Genomic DNA, 18,472 nt, shown 5'->3' with positions numbered 1-18,472 from the left:
TGGATGGGCGGGGATTTCCGGTGCCCTCTCTATTATTTTTAACTCTATGGTGAAGCCATGCGTGGAGTAGAACCAGTACAGTCCGGTGGCGTCCACCTGGATGAGTTGTGCTGCAGCTCGCTCCACGGAGGGAGGGAGGGGCTTTGGCATGTACCGTTGCCCATGGCTGCCCCCACCGTTGCCTGCTCCACTTCTTTAAAGGCCCCCCGGTCCAGTGGGCGAAAAATAAGCATATTAATTATTAAGCGGTGAGCAGCAACAGCTGGGGGACGGCTTGCGGTTGGGGGGGGGGTGGCTTGTGTGTGTTTTAGTGTGTGCGTTCGTGCGTGCAAGTTTGTTTTAGCAGTGGTGCGGTATTCACCTTCATCATCTTCAAGTTATGTAAAGACATACAGTAGGGTATTTTTTCTGAGGGGGGGTTCCATGCGCCCCACTATGGTCATTCGTTTGTATGGCCGGAGGGGATATGATTTATCCCTGCTTATATACATATGCTTTTGAATGTCCTGTCTTGCGTGACTCCCTCGGGTTCCTCTCTCTGCACTCTGCATTCAGATCTAAATAAAGCATTGAAATGTCCACAAAAACTCATCTTCAAAACATTATGATGACTTACTGATCTCACACTGATCTCATTCCCCCCAGATTCGGCACAAACATGCATTGGGATGAATTCATTCCATTATGCCACCAAAATGTGGAATGCCCTATACCAGTGCTTTCAACCTTTTTTTGCGTCAAGGACCCCCAAATTGACACATATTAGCCCAGGGACCCCCATTTGAAAAGATATGCCAGGGACTCAACCATTTTGATTTCTTGGGGGTCCCAATCTACACTGTAGTCATCAGTGTTAATTTAACTCTGAGAGTGTACAAATGGAACCAAATGGACCCCCCCAAGGACCACTGGTGGTCCCCGGACCACTGGTTGAAAACCACTGCCCTATACCACCAGCATTCAAAAAGTAAGACTCCCTACCCTCCATCAACACCGCCATAAAAGAGAACCTGCCTGCAATTTCCAACTGGACCTAGACAAGTCTTCTAGCTTGCCAAAAGAAATATCTAGAAAAATACATTCTGTAAATACACCTCGTATTGATGATTTCTTGTATAGTATTGTAGGCTATGTCTTGTCACGTCTTGATGAATTGAATACAAAGCTCTCCGGGCTTTTTGTGTAATCCTTTTAGCATTATTGTGTAACTAACTTTTTGCGGACGGTTAATAAAGTATTCAATCAATCAGTACTGTGTGTGTGGATTGGCTATTTTCGAACTTGTGAAATGGGACGTTGAGTTACTTTTAGTACTGTAAGTATATTTTGATGCATCAACTGATGTAGACACTCCTAATGCATTGTGTGCCAGATTTTTTTTTCTCTTCAAAATAAACGAAGAAAATCCCCAGCAGGTATCAATTTAAGAAGATAAAAAAAAAAAAAGCATAAAAAGTTGATCATAAAAGCACAATTTTCCCTCACCATCCTTACCATTTTTAAATCAGCAAACTGTCCCTCCCTTCTAGCATGACACCCTGGCCTCACGTAAAAATATCAGATTTGTGTACATTTATTGCACTTGGCAAACTACGGTAATTGTTTTGTTTTGATGGGATATGTCTTGGAAGGGGATTTGAAGGGATGTTTATTGTGTTTTCATTGTAGCGTTCAGGCTTGTTAAGAGGCTCAATAAAAAAGGGAAACTGCATTATGCAAAGAACGGTGCAGGGAAGATAGCAGGTATAAGCCAGGGTGTATTTGTGCATCTTTGTGCAACCATGTACAAGTGACAGGTGTTCCACACTGCGTGCAAACGCACTATACTTGCTGAAGCATCGAGCCGCCGCTGTGTACTTACAGGCAGCATATCACAAACATATCGCAAATGTCAATGTAAGCAACACATTAAAAACCCTGCAACATACTATCTGCTGCAGTTCCAGTGTGCGCACACACACACGCGCACACACACTAAAAACACACAAAAAAAGGCTGCTCACAAAAAGGTACACGTGTAAGGGCCTTTCAACAAAGTGCCTTTCTCTGTCGGATGAATAACCTTTTCAGTAGAATCACACACGAGCACACACACACACACACCTTCATCTCATTTTTCTGGCCCTGGAAGGCAAACCTAATTATTCCACCACCTGCCCACCGCGCCAACCACCTCCACCCACCCACCCCCCCCCCCCCCCCCTCCCCTCCAACATCTCTGACATTTCCCCATCTAAAGGCTCACGGTGTGGCCGCAGTAATTGCCGTAGCCCTCTAAGCATTTCATTAACATCTCCGTGGGCTCGCTCTACACAGGAATACTTTTCTTTCTTTCTCTTTTTTTTTACACTTTAATTCTGCCATCCCCAATTTTGGGGGCATGTCATTATTGGCAAAAAAAATCATCAGTGTTATCTATATCCAGCCAGATATGCCTGGGGTACTACCTGAGAGCATGACATCAATGTACTGTATGAGACCCGGGTACTTAGGAATAGGGAAAGCTATTACCGTTGATAGGATACACCCGCTACACAGTCAATACCACCTTTTGACGACGGTACACAGTAGTATAAAAAAATCACACCCAGTGTGAAGAGAGTGGTGCCTTTGAAAGTGTAACTGGTTGCATCCACAACAATCAGTGACAACATATTGTCACGTGTCACGTGAAGCTTGACCAATCAGCCGTGCTCAAACATACGGACGGACATACGGACGGACATACGGACACAGTCAAATGTAGGAGTGGTTGGTAGCACTCAAAAGTTGCAAGCTCTGGCTCAGAGATTTAGTCCCCACAATTAAGTATAAAATATGACTTTTGAACAAAAAAGACCTACGTCACTGTAGCAAACACTACCTGTCTGTCTACCTGTGTCCCTTTTATGCCCATACAGTATGTGGAGATCTCTGTATCTGTCTGTCTACCTGTGTCCCTTTTATGCCCAATTGCCCATATATGGAGATCTCTGTATCTGTCAGTCCTTCCTTGTCCCTTTTATGCTCATATTTGGAGATCCCCTGATATCATCAGTATATGCCCAGAATGTCCATATATGGGCATATTGGTTGAATCTGCAGTTTCGGACAACTGAATATCCAAACTACTCTGTGGTGGGCACCGCACTACCCTCGAGTCCTTGCTGGGGCGCACGCCGAGTTTGAAGTCGGTCAGTCCCATATATGCACATGACCATATGAAGTTGTGTTAACTTATGTTTATGAGACTTCTTATGAATAGCTAAGGCTAGCGGGTAGGCTAACTGTCATTACCTCAGGTAGGGTACAACTATCTCACCTCCTAATAATTATAAGCGTTGTCAGATTATCCATATATTGTATTGCATGCATCATCTTTCAGCCCCAGGGGGGTCCCCACATGATTTTGGGGGGGTCCCCATGATGACAGAGTGACAATTTAAGGACTTTTAATACCTAAAAAAAGACCAGTACTGCATCAAAAGTAATCAACAAACTGTACAGTAAAACATTCGCTAAATTGTCAAATAATAATAAGAAAGAGGCAAAAAAAAACTCACATTGTAGATCTGCTATTTTCACAATATTTATCTGTGAAACCGTGTCAAACTATAAATGTAATGCCTCAATTCCTACAATTCGAAGTGCTTATCAGGGTGGGGGGTCCCCAGTTCAAATATGATTAGTTGGGGGTCCCCAGTTCAAATATGATTACTTTGAGGGTCCCCAGTTCAAATATGATTATTTTGGGGGGTCATGGCCTGTAGAAGGCGGTTGAGAAACATTGGTTTACAGAACGTACAGGACCAGCCGGGTCGTGCATGGTTGCTCCCTCTGGTGCTGTGGCTGTGGGTGTCAAAGTAGTTAGACAGGTATATATGCGGGCCGGGCAATTTCCCTTTGATCAGTGTACATGGCGCTTTAGAGTCTGATACGTAGTGGTTGTCATCATCATGATCATCCCACATGAGGCTGAGGATGCTAAGCCAGACAGACAGGAGAGATCCACCTCCGTATACAAGGGGCAGCCCAGATCAACTCCCCCCTACGTCTCCCCGTGGTGCTTGGGGAGTGGAAGGCTGCTTGTCTCATCCATTACGGGGCCTTTGATATCCCTGTCACATTAGCCTGCAGATTCTCTCTGAGCGGCTCCCGGGGGAGAGGAGGTTGTAAAATGATCAATATGATCCATAAGAGACATATAAGAGGATAAAGGTTATTAACTACACAAGGGCTAATCGCGAAGAGGGCGCAGCAGAACCCCCCCCCACCCCCCGGCCTCCCCTAGCCGCCCCCCCTCGCCCTCCTCCCGGAACCCTACCCGTGTTCCCTGGGAGGTTGAAATTGCCGGGGATGAAATCAATTTGTAGCTAGTATATTGTGATATTGCGCTTATTGATTTTTTTTCCAGTGCTGCCCTGCCTGCGCAGGGAGCTGTGAATGGACTCCCTCGCTATTTTATTTATTTATTTATTTATTCCTGTTGAGGGAACGGCTGTTCCAAGCGGCCCAGCGGTGGAAGAAGTACTCAGATGTTTTACTAAAGTACCGCAATATAGTAAAATACTATTAAAAGGCCTGTATTGGGAATTTAATTTGAGTAAAAGTTCAGTATGGCATCAAAATATACTCACAGTACCGAAGTAAAAGTAAAAACTCAAATCTACAACTAAAGCTGTAATTGTAGTGGACTAAAAAGCTGAATATTTTCCTCTGAGATGTAGAGGGAAAAGTACCTCAGATTTGTACTTAAGTAAATGTACTTAGTTAAATTCCAGGGAGCTGTGAATGGACTCCCTTCTCACTGTTATTTATTTTTGTTGCGGGGACTCTGGTGGTTCAGAACGGTGGTCTACGGCTCTCTCTCTCTCTCTCTCTCTCTCTCTCTCTCTCTCTCTGTTGCACCTTTCAATCAAGCTTAGCGTGGTTATCCTCATGAATATGAAACCTAATACTCTTAGGCTGAAGTCAGTGGAAGTTGACGGATGAGGCTGCATGTGAGCGCGAGTGTGTGTAAGTGTGTGTGCATGTGTGTGTATCCATGTCCACGAGTGTGCATATATGGTGTGAGCAAGCACACGCTACTTCTGTCCCACCATCTCTCTCTCTCTCTCTCTCTCTCTCTGAGACAGTATCTGCCCTATATTCCCTCAACATTATTTAACCTCACTAATCATTGCAATTCTCTGTACAGAAATGCACAAAAACACCCCTGAGGGGGAATAATTGCTACTTTCTTTCTCACTATAGCCAAGTGACAAAAGGTTAATCGCAGCCACTTTTTGACATTTGCAAAGTTCTTCCTGCGCGCCAACGACCGCAAGCGAGTTGTTTTTTTCTCCTGCTTATAAGCAAACAATTTCTGTTGCTTCTCCTCGTCTTGCAGTCACACGCAGCCCGGGCAGACTCGCTATGCTTTCTCATGCTAATTATGACGCAGCCTGCCACCTACCCTGGCCAAAAAAATAATAACACTCCAATAAGAAGCACAACACAGATGAGCGTTTTGATTTAACCCGCTCAATCCGGGGGACGCATCTCTGTCATTTTTTAAAATGTATTTGGCTATTCAAAAATAGCAGATCTACAAGCTCATAGCACGGCACCGAGTGCCGCGCTATGAGCTTGTAGATCTGCTATTTTTGAAAAATCGTGAACTTGTAACTCAAATCTGTTTCTATAGCAGTGGTTCTCAAACTTTTTCACGTCAAGGACCCCCAAAATGATATGTATTTGACCCGGACCCCCATCTCAAACTATTTAGTACCAGGGATCCCCATGAAGCAAAGATTTGAGTTAAAACTGTTTGCTTTAAAAATATATATATTTATATATATTTTTTTTATATATTATATATATATATTTCATGATTCTTCCAAAAAAAATGCAGATACAAGCTCATATCGCGGCACTCGTGCCAAGCTATGAGCTTGTATATCTGCTATTTTTGAATAGCCAAAGTATAAAATAATGGTTTAAGTGGTTAAACAGATGCGTTCCCGGTTTGAATGGGTTAACGCAGCCCCCACACACACCATCCTGTTCTCATGTTATCCAGTTTGTTTTTGATAGATTTGCTTTGTTTTTGATCCGTTCTTTGGAGCTCAACGCCTGTACCATGCCTGTCCAAAATGAAGCTTACAATCTGAGCCCCCCATCTGCTGAACGTGCCGCTCGCATACGTGCGGCCTAGCGTGGCACGCCAAAACGGTATCCGTCGCTTCACGGCCCATCTGCTCTCTCACAAACGCACACGCACGCACGCACGCACGCACGCACGCACGCACGCACGCACGCACACACACACACACACACAGTATCCCTTTTGTCCTCGCTTCCTCTCTCTCTGTACTTTGCTCTTGTTCTGCTGTAATGTTTCTCTTTTGCTCTCCCTCATGTCTGTCTGTCTGTCTGTCTGTCTCTCCTATTTCCTCTCTCATCCCATCGCCTTCTCATCTCTCATCGTTTTCAATCAGCTCGTCTTGATGTTGCTTCCGCGGCAGCTTAGCGCCGAAGCGCTTTCTTTTTTTGGGAAAACACTTGGGGGATGTAATATGGTAATGTGTACAATTTTAGAAGTTTGTGATATATTAAATGTGCATCCCGCATTTCTTTGGTGCTGAATCACACCGTGAAGTGGAGCCGTGAAAAGGAGTTCAATTCATAACGAAGGGCCAATGTGTTCAATTTAATTCAGAAGGGTTCAATTCGAGAGTTACGAGACGTTCTTCATGAATATCTACGCTTTTTTTCCTCCATCTCGTACTGCACTCACTATTCACTGTGTATTCTCATTTACACTTCAACTTCAAGTTTATTGTCACAATCACAATGTTACAAAAGAGTGGGTGAAATACATTTTCATACAAGCTCCCGGTGTTTTGCAGTTACAAATAGGATAGAGAGAGAAACAAGTCAGATAATAGGACAACAATATTGATTTACAAATACAGGTCTACTTGACATGAGTTGCCATGCTCAAAAAAGGAAGTAGAAATGAGGCAGAATATCTCATTCTCTTGTGCAAGTCAGAGGCAGGAGCCCGCCAGCGTATCTGTTCTCCAAAGTCCCCCCGTACCCACCCACCCACATTTTGTTCAAGGAGACGAACTCGGATCATCGAACGTTAACTCCAGAGGAGAGCCACTCGCTGTTTCATGACAGCTTCTCGGGGCTGACGAGGCGTGCTGGGAGGTATGGGAGCGGTACAAGGTGACAGGGAAAAGGACACGGAGTAATCAGTGTCTACCGTATAATACAAGGGACCGCACGTCCTCTTGATAAGATCCGGCAGACTTTTCATTCATGGGCCTAATGCACCAGTGAAAATCCTCAGCGTTTACTTGAAATCCATTTTGTAACTCTGAGCGCGTACACACGTAACCAAATTGGTTACGTTTGTACACGCTCAAGAGTTAAATGAGTGCTGAGGATTTTTACTGTGTCGCGGCCCAAGGAGAGATGGCAAAAAGATCGCCCACAGGGAGGCGAAGAAGCGAGATTGGTGGTGCATCGCACGCGTTCCCTGGCATTCAAGATGCAGCGCCTCTCGCCTGGCTGGCAGCACCGCGCGGACCTGCAGGTCTCCTCCAATTGTGTGTCTAATTGATTACTTCCCATGCAATTACTCCCATGTCACACTCAATACTTCACCACTCCAGGAAAAGGGGGCAAGAGGGATTTCCTGGTTGAAGGACGATGGCTCGTATTGTCACATTTGCAAAGCGCCCCTAATGTGGACTGGGACGAGCACGGGTGTTAAACGGGGGGGTCTGGGGTGGGATATTTGTGGATGGCATGGTGTTAATTGACTGTACGTTAGTGGACCGTGTGTCAGGGATAGTTAAACTGTCTCAGTTTGGTCCTTATGGGACTAGGAGATCAAGCCCGACTGGGTTTCTCAAAAGCCTCTTAGCAGTATTCAGTACGTTATCTCAGTACTCTGTGAAGTAACAAGTGGTGGAAAAAGTATCTATACTGCAATGTAGAAATATTCTGTTGCAAGTAAAGGTCCCGGAATTCAAAATTGACTTGAGTAAAAGTACAAAAGTATTGGCATCAAAATGTACTGTACTTAAAGTACCAAAAGTAAAAGTACTCATTATGCAGAATGGCCCATTTCTCAAGTTTTCAAATGTATAAACATCGTTTGAAAATAGCCTATCTACAAGCTCACAATGTGTCGTATCGCGACGCATTGTGAGCTGGTAGATCGGCTATTTTCCAACGTCCGTAATCTATATATAGGGCTGAAGTGGTTAATGTATATTTTGGACTAAAAGTATAATATTTGCCTCTGAGATGTAGTGGAGTAGAAGTCAAAATATTGCACATGGGAAATACTCCGGTAAGGTAAAAAATATGTTATACTTAAATATGAAATGTACTATAGTTACTTTACACCACTGTAATTAACTGGGAAAACATGGCACTACTAGTGTTTCCAAGGCTTTAGCTAAACTAGCCCCGGGTAGCATATGGTTACCTCCTGTCCACAGGTTTAGTGTGGATTTCTCTACAAATGTAGATTGCGTGACATGTTTTCACTTCAACTGCACCTGTTATTTTGTTTCTCTTCTTTTTTTTAAAGGCTTCATCTGTGCATATACACTAAAGTGTCCTTCCAAAGAAAAGACAAAGTTATAACATCGTTTTGGAGACGGTGTTTTAAGTCTCCAAAGGCCTACTTTGGAACTTTAATTTGCTGCACTTCTCGGTTCGAAGCCAGAGGTTAGGCACACCATGGCCTCCTGGGTCGGCCTTATCTTTGGCTGCATTTTTTTTAATATGTTCTCCTACTCCTTTAATGATGCTTCTTTGAAATTTCATAAGCAGAAAATAACAGTACTTTATGAAATATTAATGGACAACAACACCACAACCTGCCCGGAGATACAAGATAAAATAATAATAATAAAAAAAAGGGAGTACATGCATGCTTTCAGGCCAATTAAAAATGCTTCTGGGTATATTGTTGTCGGTAGCGCACAGTCACGTGTGTATGTGTACGTTTATTACAGTATTTGCACGAGCGTTTGTCCGTGTGCAATTGTGCATACAACGGTTCAATTATTGGACCTGGAGCAGCAGAAGCATATTAAAGTGTTTTTGCTCAAAGCTCCCTTGTGCCAAAACCATCTCTTCCACTTCCCTCAGACTTGATAGAGTTGAACCACAAGCATTGCATAATAATAACACAGCTTTGTGTGACAATGAGATTTCTACTTAAAACGTAACAACCGGACAAGTCTTCAGGCCTACAGTAGCTAGCTGCACCAACCATAATGTAAGAACAAGAGACAAACTGCAGGCCATGTAGCTTATATTCTGTCTCTAAGGAGGGCAACAAAAAAAGCAATGGAGAGATGGGGGGGGGGGGGACAAGACCTCAGGAAACAAAGAAAAAAGAAGAAATGTTCTCTTTTCACATCAGACGTTTGGATTGAATTTGGAGAGGAGGGAGACAGTGGTTGGACTGCTGATTCATTATGGCTGTATTGCTAATGCTAATAAAAGTAGATGACTAGAAGCCCCATGGTAGAACCCGGGTGCCATTAATTTTGGATTCTGTGTCATCATTAAGTAGTGGAATGATTAAAACATATCTCCTAGCTTCAAATGCTCAAATGCTTTGCTCTTTGCCAAGCTGTGCGTGTGTGTGTGTGTGTGCATGTATGTGTATGTGTATATATATATACTGTATATGTGTGTGTGTGTGTGTGTGTGTGTGTGTGTGTGTGTGTGTGTGTGTGTGTGTGTGTGTGTGTGTGTAGAGTGAGGTCTCCTAGCGTCGACCTGCCTAGTCTGACACACACTGGCACTTTTATAGCTGGCAGGGCAGTCAGCCAAACTGGTAGTGCCTGCCTGAATCCACAAGGAGACAGGGAGGGAGGGGAAGAAGAGTGGGAAGAAAACAGGGCAAGAGAGCGTGTAACGCTGTGTGCAAGTGGAATGGTTGGCCAAAGGGTGGCGCTAAAGGAAAGGCCATGGAGGTCACAAACATCAGTAGGGTTGGGTTCATCATCCGGGGAGCATGAATGCACAGCAAGAAAAAAACGTTCATGAAATCCGCCTGTTAGATTTTGAATACACATAATACTCTATGTGTACACGGACACACAATGTGTATGAGTGTGAATCAAAACTCTGAGAACATGCTTGTGTGTCTGTAGTAGGCCTACTGAATGTGTATGCGGTACCATTTTGAAGTATTTTTACTTTACTGGAGTATTTCCAATTTTCAATACTTTTACTTCTACTGCACTACATATCGGAGGCAAATATTGTACTTTTACTCTACTACAATTATTTGACAATTTTAGTTACTAGTTACTTTGTTTGATTATTATTACGAAATCACTTCAGATCTACTGTATATACTTTGGCAATTTGAAAAAACCCGATCTATAAGCGATGCGTTGTGAGCTTGTAGATCTGCTATTTTCAATGGATTTGTATGCATTTGAAAACTTGTGAAATGGGACCTTCTGCTTTTTTTTTTACCGACCATGCACTTGTAAAATACTATTTCTACAATAGGGTATTGATACTTTTACTTAAGTAAAAAATGTGAGTACTTCTTCCATGACTGTGTTCATGTACAGTAGACAGTGTAAAGTGGAGCATTTGGTTCATGCAGTTTCCAGTGAATAATTCACACACCATGGGGCTCTGGAGGCTCTGGCTAAAAACCCTTTACTGTCTTATATACAGTAGCTCATTAGAAACACACAGGCCTTCTCAAGTCTCTCTCTCTCTCTCTCACATTTACCCCCACTTGTCTCCAGCATGACAGACTTGGCTACAGTATGTATATGTCCTTTACATCCAGTCTGCCATCAAAACCCCATCGCCTCCTCCTCTACTATAGCCCCTGGATGTGAAAGTCAACTTCCACCTCATTAAAAGTTAAAATGGGCATGCAGGGAATGTTAATGTCGTCTCCCTCTCTCTCTCTCTCAGATACACACACACTGTGTTTTTGGCGCTGTGTGTGTGTGTGTGTGTGTGTGTGTGTGTGTGTGTGTGTGTGTGTGTGTGTGTGTGTGTGTGTGTGTGTGTGTGTGTGTGTGTGTGTGTGTGCGTGTGTGTGTGTGTGTGTGTGTGTGTGTGTGCGTGCGCGCGTGCGTGCGCCCAAATATAATCTCACTGCTGGACCGATCAAGCGCCAGCCAAACTTTGTATGCACACTGCCACAGAAGGCCCCAGATGTACGTCTACTGTTTTGTATTTCATCATGTGTTAAATGTAACTGTAATTATCATCCACTAGTCCATACCCGGTTGACGCATCCGTGGGGGGATATGCACACATGAACTGGCAACCCGGGAGGCATGAAGTTCGTCCCATACAGTAGCTGGGCAGCCCCGTAACCATGGTGACATTCTTTTACACAAAAACGCTAACAGCAGAGATTTGGTGAAATCAAAAAACATCATCGGTTCATAAAAAATACAGTTAAAAAAACGTTAGAAGCAGTGAAAATAGCAGATTTACAAGCTTGTAGATTGGCTTTTTTCACTAGTTTGGGTCACTACCAAAAAAGTTTGGGAACCACTGCTATAGTCCTCCTGTACTTTAAACATAACATTCATTCACCAGCAGGATTCGTTCCACAGGAACATCCTTCCATGTTGTAATGTCATAGCTGACAACCATGACCTTTTAATACAGTGAGTACAGTATAACACTGCCACGCGAGCGCGCGCACACACACACACACACACACACACACACACACACACACACACACACACACACACACACACACACACACACACACACACACACACACACACACACACACACACACACACACACACACACACACACACACACACACACACACACACACACACACACACACACACACAGTCAAAAAGTTGTAGGTTTGTCTGTCTGGACAGTTTGGCCCAAATGTGGACATGACGTCACAATACTGACGTTACTGATGTAGCGTTACATATACTGTAGACTGGCCTCCAACTACTCTGACAGCGGAAACAGTGGCGCTCAAACATTTTCATGTCAAGGACGATCAAATTAGGTACTTGGGTGGCGCAGAGCTAAAGTTGCTGCCCACCACCACGGAGGTTGTGGGTTCGAATCCACCGTGGTGCATCTGGCTTTGTCGGCCAACACAATTGGCCCGTCACTGCACGTACTCCTACAGGCTGGGGGCGGAGCCTATCATCAGGGAGTGTTGGGCGGGAGGAGTAGGACAAAGGAGGAAATTAATTGGCATAACGACTAAATTGGGGAGAAAAAGGGGGTAAGAAAATATTGGCCACTCTAAATTAAAAAAATAATAATTGTAATAATACATAAAAAAGGACCCTCAAATTGATGTATTTGGCCTCAGACTGCCATTTGAAAAGATTTTGTGGCAGGGGCTCCATAATAGAAGATTTGTTAACATTAATGTTGATAAATCTTTGATTTATCAACATTTTCCCAAAATAGCAGAACCAAAGCACTGGTTATGGAATGCAGCCTTACAACGCGTTGCATAACGATGATGGACATGCAAGGTTTCTTCTTCCCAATGACCATAATAGTATTATAAGATGGTGACTGTCACCTAGCCATGTCTGGAGCCTGTGCTCGCCTGCCGACAGCTGCAGGTTCCAAGAAGCATCCATTCTGTCTTATGTACTGCTTAACCACTTAAAGTCATGTGTAAAATCCATTTTAGTAGTCGTTTTGGCATTTTTAAAACAACATTTATAATAGTTATCGTCATGGTAATCGTGCTTTGTGTGAACAATTTACACTTACGATGGTGGAGCTTGAATTAAGTGCTAAACGGACAATACACTGATTCCTCATTTCAACTTGTTCTGCCCTCAAACATGACGCTTCAGCAATGTTTACTGCAGCGGTTCTAAAACTGTAGTCCGGGGACCCCTAAGGGTCCTGCATGGGGTTCCGGGGTTAAATGATAGTTGGGAAGCAAATGGACCATTACAGGCCTGTAACTCAGAGAGTGTACAAATGGAACACTCTCAGCGGGCTAATGCATACCAAACATTGCCTCCGCTCATCTTTGTTGCATGCTTACTGAAGCACAATATCCCCAAAAATGGGAAATGTTCACGTTCCATAAACACTTTTTATGCTTTTCTATTCTACCACTGAAAAGAAGAATGGAGAACTGTTTGCGTGTGTGTGTGCGTGTGCGTTTGTGTGTGTGTGTGTGTGTGTGTGTGTGCGCCGTGCGTGTGCGTGCACACGAGAGAGAGGAAGCAAGGAGGAAGAGCAGATTCAGGCCATGGCTGCTCACCACAACTTCCCCTCCACTTCATGGCTTGAGGCCACGGATGGCACTTCAAACAGCAGCCTGGCTCTCCAGTGGGCCCATGTTGCACGCCACCAGCGCCGGGCCAAAACTTGGCCCTACAACAACGAAAAAGGACCGGGCTGGGCAAAAAAAAAAAAAGAGGAAAGAAAAGCTAATGATGGCGGACAAACGTCATTCCCAAGGTGCAACGCCAAACACAATACGGAGCGTAACAGACGAGCACGTGGCTGCGGTGTGCGTCTTTTTTTCCCTGACTCCTGGGCTCTCCAAGAAGAAACAAATGAAGAGAACAATGAGGAAGGGCTGGATGAATTATTCACTGAGAGAGAGAGAAGGAGAGAGAGAGAGAGAGAGAGCGAGAGAGAGAGAGAGAGAAAGAACATAGGCTACCAAAAAAAGCAGTGATGTAGTACTGTACTCAAGTACAATTTTGAGGTACTTTTACTTTACTGGAGTATTTACAATTGTCTATACTTCTACTTCACTACATCTCGGAGGCAAATATTGTACTTTTACTCCACTGCAATTATTTGAAAAGTTTAGTTACTAGTTACTTTGCAGATATAAATTATTACATTATTATAAAACATACATTAACCACTTTAGCCTTATTTGTTACCTAGGCTATTTGAAAATAGCCAATCTACAAGCTCACAACGTGTCGCGTCGCGACGCGTTGTGAGCTTGTAGATCTGCTATTTTCAAACACTTTAGTACTTTTACTTCCGGTACTTTAAGTACATTTTGATACCAATACTTTTGTACTTTACTTTTACTAAGTACATTTTTAATTCGGGACTTTTACTTGTAACAGAGTCCTTCTACGTCATGGCAGTATTGATACTTTTACTTAAGTAAAACATTTGAGTACTTTTTCCACCACTGGTAATAAGTATAGGAAGGGACATGCTGCCATACAGTGAATGAATGAATGCACACACTACAATCATGCCCTCCAAACACATTCAGCAAGTGATTACTCTATAGGTCACATTTCTCACATCATCTGCTGAGTGTCAATCCACATCCACTCTTTAGATCATGCCTCACTTATTGCCTCCAATGCTACACTAAACAGAATCTAGGTCTGTGTGTTTACAGTAAGTACCTGTAACACCATCTGTGTGTGACTTAGCAGTGCAAACGTTTGCACTGCTAACACAGGCTGAAAGACGCGGTGCAAAGTATCTGATTCTGCACCCACACGTGGTTTCTACAAAACAATTCTAGGCACATTCTGAGGACACTAGATTTCACAGAAATGTATGGCTTTTGATTGAGCGATGAGTTTAAAAGGCTCACAAACAGTAGCTATATCCCAGATTCCCCTCTATACTGTCTGTCTCAGGGACGTGCCGAGAACGTTAGAGGGGGCAGGAGCTGAAATCTATGAAAAAGGACATTTTTGTCGAAAATAACAAGCCTTGCTCAAGTACCTTCAGCTTAGAGATCGGCTATTTTCGGGTGTGCGACACCGCTCTCAAATAAGTATAATCAAGCCTTTACTGGAGATGTGGCATACGGCGTGGATTTCTACACCGAGGGCAATTCTTTCAACATGCTGCATTTAAGTTCATGACAGTTTGGAAAAGGCAATTCTCTTGAATGCTGCTTTCGGGTATAGAAATGGAAAGGCGGCGTTTGCATTTCTTTCACCATAGTAAATGATGCATTCATGGGCTGCAGAGGCCACTTTCTACAGACAGGTAAAAGTGCTATGTCTACATGTATGTGTGCACGTCCGTGGTCTGCCTCTTAGCTTTCTTACCGTCTGTCTATAAACCAGTGGTAATACTTTGTGTAACCATTGAACAACAAAAACAGTAGGGGGTAAATGGCATTTTGCCATCCCCCATTTTTCTCCCCAATTTAGTTGTTGTGCCAATAAATTCCTCCCCACACACATTTCTGTGTTGTCACTGCAGTTGTATCCTACTGACTCGCACCTACCAATAAGGAGCCCCCACCAGGAGGACGCAGAGCCTTCGTCCTACTCCTCCCGCCCAACACTCCCCGCTGACAGGTGCCGCCCCAGCCGGTAGGAGTACGTGCAATGACCAATATCACCCTCCCCGCCCGGGGTCACCCTCCCCTGAACACTGGCCAATTGTGTTTGCATAGACGCTCAACAAAGCCGACAGCTTTGAACCATGACGTAAACTATATGACTATAGAAACAATGACCCTGACTATGTCTTACTGAATATGACAGAATGCCTCCAAGCTCTGATCGCAGATAGCCACACAATGGCGAGATGATCGTAAATCCATCCATTGGTGGAGATCGAAACTCAATGCCGGGGCAAAAATTGTTCGGAAACAATTTTGAGATAAAAAATGTAATAAAATAAAAAATAGTGCATTGCCGAACCCAATGCAAAGCTTTTTCTGTGTTTGGTCCAAAACTCTGGAACAGCCTTCCGTCCACTGTTAGGTTCGCCCCCTCCCTGGACACCTTCAAAACCCAGACTCAAAACCCACCTCTTCTCCCTAACATTTGAATCACCCTAGACTCTCTCCCTCTAGCCTGCAGCCCTTACGCATGAAGTTTATTATTATTATCGGTAGACAGAGATGACAAAAAAGTCAAGAGCTTAACCACCCACTGACCTCTGAGTCACGGAGCCCGTGGTGGTCCTGACAGCACAGGGTTGGAGTGCATCAGCAAGAAACCAGGGCCACGCAGAAACAGATGAACATTTCTCAGCATCTATTTACGCTTTTTTTGCTCACTCATTCCCTCCTCCTCCTCTACAGTACCTTCTTCCGAAGAAAACAGGCTTTGGCATGAAAAGTTGAGTGGGTTGGAAATAAGACGGGAATCACACGGGGGACAAGCGAGCAGGAGGAGAGTGAGAGGTGAAAATGACAAAAGATGATAACAGCACTCTGTGAGTTTGCGTTAACGCATCAAGACCCGAGGCCGATTCTACAAATGTCTTCTAAATCCCAACAGTTTTCTGAAAAAACGTATGTTTCTATATCAGTGGTTCTCAAACGTTTTTTATCTCAAGGACCCCCAAAATTATAGGTATTTGGCCGCGGACCCCCATCTCAAAATGTTTTGTTCCAGGGACCCCCCAGATGCAAAGGATAGAGTTAAAAATGTTCGCTTTAAACAATATATATTCAAAGATTTGCACACATTTTCACGATTAAAAAAAAATAGCAGATATACAAGCTCATAGCGCGGCACTTGGTGCCGCGCTATGAGCTTGTAGATCTGCTATTTTTGAATAGCCGAAGTGTAAAATAATGCTTTTTAGCTCAAATGAAAAAGTGACACAGATGCGTTCCAGGTCTAAATGGGTTAAGAATGCATCCAGTCCCTCGGTATATAGGGGAAGCAAAACCGGGAGATCATTACAGCAACATCTGGACCAGGGAGAAGGGTGGGCCGGGGAGGGGGGGAGACCCACTGCTTATTCTGTACTGTTCCCACGTGTGGGAGGAAAAAACTAAACTTTCGCAGAAAAACAACTAAACAAGTAATTTGTTGAATTCATTAACTTGAGTCTATCTTTTTCCCTCTTTCCCATCTTGTTTTCAAAAATAGGGACGCCAAGTTGAAAGTGTTTAATGTGCACGCTGGAACCCGTCTAAACCAAGGGTCTTCAACGGGGGGTCCGGGACCCCTGGGGGGGGTCCTCAGAGATACTGCAGGGGGGCCGCCAAATCTTTGTGTGATAGGGACTTGAGCCCTCGCATCCGTATTCTGGGGGGAACATTAGCCGAAAATAGCAGATGATCGGCCATTTTCCGGCGAAGGGGTTTGGTATACAGGGAAAAAAGAGCAGACCAAGTACAGAGCCAAAGGGGAAGTTTACAAAGTATTGAGGGTTTAAGTGGTTAAATGTCTGAAAACACATCTCTCACACATATCTCTCTCAGTTAAGGGGTCCTTGGCCTGAAAAACGGTGAAGACCCCTGGTCCCCCCTGATCATCGCATAATGAAAATAGCTGTTTTCATTTGGCGGATCATCTGGCGGTTCGAGTGATGTATGATGTAAAAGTTGACTCGATTTAACCACTTAAACCCAATTGACCGGATTCCCAAGGGCTCTAGGCCTATATACTAAGCCCCCTCTTGTTTTCGCTATCCACTAAATATGTTAACTAAAAACAGCCGATCTACAAGCTCACAACGTTGCATCGCAAATTATGCATTGAGAACTTGTAGATAGGCTATTTTCGCCACATGGGTCGTCCGACAGTGCTTAAAGGCACGTACGGTTTAAATCAGTTAACCCCAACCCTATTTGGACATTTTCAAAAGTAGGTGAAATAAAAACTTGGGTATAGTTCAGGGAAGAAAGTTGAGGTTCATTTAAACACGATAACTAGCTGTTAAGTGCTGCATAGGAAAGTGAAAGCAAAAGACAGCCTTTTAAACTACCAGGACTTTTACCACTGTGCCCATTTATCTGACCACAGAAATGTTCTGTTTTTTAATCAGGTTTGTATTTGCTCTTTGATTGCAGTCATTGTATTGGGAGCATTCAGACTCTCTGGGCTGTGAATGCTAAATTATATCAGCGCTTTCATAAAAGATTGAGAACACAATGGATTCAAGGGGTTGTGTCGATACTCATGTCCTCTCTATCAAAGAACAGCTCGGCGTTTCGTCCACACAATGTGTGCCCAGCGCCGAAAGGACACTCCAAAGAAGCTCCCGTCGTCTCTTTGTAGTCGAGCCAAACAGGACAATTTGCTTAACATAAAAAAAAGACAAGACACCTTATTAATTTATGCTCTGCTCTACACGCTGTTCTAGTGTCTGCTCGACAACACAATGTACCAAACCGTAGCACAAAGGACAAGGACTGTAGGATGATGGACTGAGACAAGAAACACACAAGATTTCACTCCACAAATTCGTGCAGCCAGTGCTTGTTCAGGTGGAGTGACTGCGGCTCCACTGGCAGTGATGATGGAGCTACCGTACTGTCCACAGTGGTGGAAAAAGTACTCACATTTTGTACTCAAGTAAAAGTGTCAATACTGCAGTGAAGAAATACTCTGTTTCAAGTAAAAGTCCAAATTTTTTAAAAAGAGTGAAAGTACAAAAGTATTGGCATCAAAATATACTTAAAGGGACCAAACGTAAAAGTACTCATTGTGCAGAATGTCCCATTTCACAAGTTCAAATTGTATACAAATCTTTTGAAAATAGCAGATCTACAAGCTCA

General features: G+C 43.7%; 1 protein-coding gene across 3 annotated transcripts in view; it reads right to left on the bottom strand.

Moving 5' to 3' along the window:
- erbb4b (erb-b2 receptor tyrosine kinase 4b) overlaps positions 1–18,472 on the bottom strand; it is a 623,270-nt gene that overhangs the window by 250,391 nt on the left and 354,407 nt on the right. The gene's annotated exons all lie outside the window — the stretch shown is intronic.

This window comes from Gymnoscopelus microlampas (genome assembly GCF_963454915.1).
Source record: "Gymnoscopelus microlampas genome assembly, chromosome: 17".
NCBI lineage: Eukaryota > Metazoa > Chordata > Actinopteri > Myctophiformes > Myctophidae > Gymnoscopelus > Gymnoscopelus microlampas.
This window is presented reverse-complemented; position numbering and strand designations above follow the sequence as displayed.